This window comes from Dipodomys merriami, unplaced genomic scaffold (assembly GCF_024711535.1).
Source record: "Dipodomys merriami isolate MVZ:Mamm:240054 unplaced genomic scaffold, mDipMer1.0.p SCAF_554, whole genome shotgun sequence".
NCBI classification, from domain to species: domain Eukaryota; kingdom Metazoa; phylum Chordata; class Mammalia; order Rodentia; family Heteromyidae; genus Dipodomys; species Dipodomys merriami.
Window position 1 is genome coordinate 206,428 of NW_027206129.1, and position 3,749 is coordinate 210,176.

General features: G+C 42.6%; 1 non-coding gene across 1 annotated transcript; it reads left to right on the forward strand.

Annotated features, from left to right (window-relative positions):
* Positions 1–372: 372 nt before the first annotated feature.
* LOC138811991 (U6 spliceosomal RNA) lies at positions 373–479 on the forward strand. Its single transcript, XR_011367532.1, has one exon. It is a non-coding gene; the product is annotated as a U6 spliceosomal RNA (small nuclear RNA).
* Positions 480–3,749: the final 3,270 nt, after the last annotated feature.

Below are 3,749 nucleotides of genomic sequence, written 5' to 3' on the forward strand. Positions count from 1 at the left end.
CTTAGTGAAGGCTAATTTTTACTTCAAACATTTAAGTAAATGTTCACAAATGTTTAACATTAAAGCCCGGTAACAAAGTCGGTACAGCAGAGGGAAAGAATACTAGAGTTCTTCCCTTGGTCGTGGGCCTCTAGGCAAATATTGCTCATCACATGAGAAGATGAGCAATCTTTCAATTAAAATTATGTAAATGAGCAAGAACTCTCTTCAGAGAGCATGCAAAGAGAGGATGAAGTACTACACTCTGATTTCTAAAAATCAAAGAGAACAGACTGTTGGCTTTGATGAGAACATCCAAAATCTTAATGTAGCATGTAGACAAGGTATCCTGTAGGAAAAGCTGGGCACACAACTATCAAGAAGAGGACAGTAGTGCTCGCTTCGGCAGCACATATACTAAAATTGGAACAATACAGAGAAGATTAGCATGGCCCCTGCGCAAGGATGACACGCAAATTCGTGAAGCGTTCCATATTAAAAAAGAAGAAGAAGAAGAAGAAGAAGAAGAGGACAGTAAAGAACACTTCCAACAGTTGGTGCATTGTGAGTCAGGATAACTTCGTAGGAATCTTTCTGAGTGACTAACTATAATAAACTCTCGCCTGGCAGGTATCATTTAGCAGTATCTTATCTTCAGCTTCTTCTAACAAATTCCAGTGTAGCTATGACTAGGGACTCTTATTGTAAAAAAGTATTAGCTACAAGCCACTGCAGAGTAGTGAGTGGCTGGAAGCTGTTGATAAGTTCTTCCAGCCAGACAGAACCATACAACAAAAATGTGACCCAGAACTGAGCACAGATTCTGTTCTGTAACAAGCACTTGGCAAATCTCTGAAGAATGAATAAATAAACAAATGCATGAGAATGAAGGAGCCACCAATTAGTGCAGTTGTTTGTTTATATGCCTGATAGGAAATCACTACCCATCCGTAATGTTTTTTTTTTCTTCAGAAGTAAACTGGGCCCTAGATGCACAGCTATATCTATTATAATGTCTATTTCTTTGGGCTGAGCCTTCTGAAGTCATGGTCCTGCACCACATTTCTTTGACTGTGTAAACCGCTATAAATGACGTCCCTGTGCTCTGGCACCATGAACTGTTTTGTCAGCTAGAAAACCTAGCCTTTTAATTGGTACATGCTTTACTGGTCTCTGGTGTATAATAAATAGTCAAGGCCTCTCTCACCCTGGAAATATTAGAACTGAGAAATGCTTGTGGCCCTGCGGGTGAGATCACAGTGAGTACAGGTCTGTGCTTTCTTTTGGGGTTTTGCAACAAGACCTGTGTTGTTTCTTCTCCCACTGTCTACCTAGAATGAAGATTTAACCCACTGCTGTTGCCCAGCATCTGCTCAACTCTGACCACATACACAGCCTGGCTGGTCAGGGAGCCATGGTGTTAATGCATTCCTTCTTTGAGAGGACCCAAGAAAAGATGATTGAAGGACACAAAGGATAGTTTATCTAGTACAGAGCTACAGAGCAATCGGTATTGGAAATTATGTTCCCAGTTCTAACTGTACCTGGCCTGTAGTATTTACTATATATATGGAACCATCTATGTAGAAGTGTAGATATCCCTCTGCATCCGAGGGTTCTTTGTTTTTTGTTTTTTTTGGGGGTCCGGTCGTGGGGCCTGAACTCTGGGTCCGGGCACTGTCCCTCAGCTCGTTGGTTCAAGGCTAGTACTCCCACTTGAGCCACAGCGCCACTTCCAGCTTTTTTCTTTTTGCTTATGTCATGCAGAGGAATCGAACCCAGGGCCTCAGGCATCCAAGGCAAGCGCTCTACCACTGAGCCACCTTCCCAGCCCCTGCATCTGAGGGTTTTTATCATGGATTCAATCAACCTGAAAACAAAACGTTGGAGAAAAAATTTCTAGAAAGGTCCAAAAGGTAAAACCTGAATTTGCCACATGTGGGATATTACACTGAATTCACTTGGATAAAGTGACTTATAGGCAGGCCCTCTATTAGGTATTTGAAAACATCTGGAAATGATTTAAAGTGTATATGAGGATGTGTTAGGATGGGCAGATTACAGACATATACATTATGTATACATGTGCATGTGTGTGTGTGTGTGTGTGTGTATGGGGGGTATTTGAGCACCTGTGGGTTTTGGGGCAGGGAGTGTCCTAGAACAAAGCCACATGGGTACCAAGAGATTGCCATTTTGTTTTCAGATATAGAAAGTCACTAAGTTTAAAAAGTCCTAGAATAAGCTGGATTCTGGTGGATCCTAGCTTTTTAGGAGGCTCACATCTGAGGATTGTGGTTTGAAGCCAGCCCCGGGCAGGAAAGTCCATGAGACTCTTATCTCTTATAACGTATTCTTAAAAAGCCAGAAGTGGCACTGTGGCTCTAGCCTTGCACAAAAGAAACCCAGGTACAGCTCAGGCCCAGAGTTCAAACCCCAGGAATGAAGGGGAAAAACCATAGAGTCATACAACAAATTGGGAATCTCAGACCAAGAGATTAAGATGTCTAAAAATCACATACTTGGTTCAAAGCTGGTCCAGAATTAACCACTGGCAATTCTAGCTCCATCTCAAGTACTTGCCACTCTGTACCATGAATAGTAGATAAATAATTCTTCCTCCGTGTTTCTTAAATATTAACAATTACATTGAATCAACTGCATCTGAGTAGGCTAGGTGAAGAACTCCAGGCTCATTTTCTAAATATATAAAGCCTAGCTGTTTAGAAAAATGTCTGTGTATCCTGAGAAATTCATCAGAGTATTTCTAGAGGTTCTCAACTTCCTCATTCTTTCCTTGGATACACAGGGAGACTGAAATTCCAAATGTCCTGTGCAGATACTTGAGAATCCATGAATGAGACTGGACTGGACAAACCACAAACCATGTTCTATCAATCTTCGTAACCTCATTAGTATTAGTATTAGTCAATTTTATCATCTCTGAGGCCCACTAACCTGACAAAACAAGGGAGGAAAGATTTATGCTGGCTCATGTTTTCTGAGGTTTAAGCCATTAACTTAGCTGAGGCAAGGTGGAACATCAGGGCAATGGGGATGTGTGGAGTGGGGACCTGGTCACCTCATGAAGAACAGGAAGCAGAGGGCAGGAAAGGAACAGGGACCAGGCATAGCCTTAAAGGCATGTCCCCAGTGAGCCACTTTCTCCAGCTAAGCCTCACATCCTCAAGTTTCCAGAACCTCCCAAAGCAGTGCCACCAGCTAGAGAGCAGGCATTCAACACAAGCCTGCAGGGGTTATTACTTATTCAAACCATAACTGTGTCTATGTGGCTGGAAGCAGGGGACAATGCATCGGAAAGGTGTATAGTGATATAAACAGGATTTGAGAAGAGCGGCTTGGTAAGGTTGCATGACCTTGCAAAGGAGTTTGTTTGAGGAAAAAGAGTCAAAAACATTAATTGTACGAAGCTGCGGGGATGTTAGAGCTGTTTGTTGTGGCTTCCCTACCTACATCCCTCCAGCCTTAGAGGTTGCCTGTGGTTTCAGTATGTAGGATCGTTACCCAAGTGCAGAGTTTCTCTCTACCTTGGATCTTGCTCTAGCTGTAGTAGATTGCTTTACCTGCACTTGCAACTACTAGCGAAAGTGCCAGAGAACTGATGTCTTTTACAATATCTCCTAACAAACAAGGGAAGGAACCTGTTGGATAAATCCTTGTTTTCTTGCCTCCTGAGAAAGTACCTGGGATACTCAGCTTCTTCTTCTGGTGTCGAACAGGACTAGGCCCCAGAAGCAACTTCCTCATTA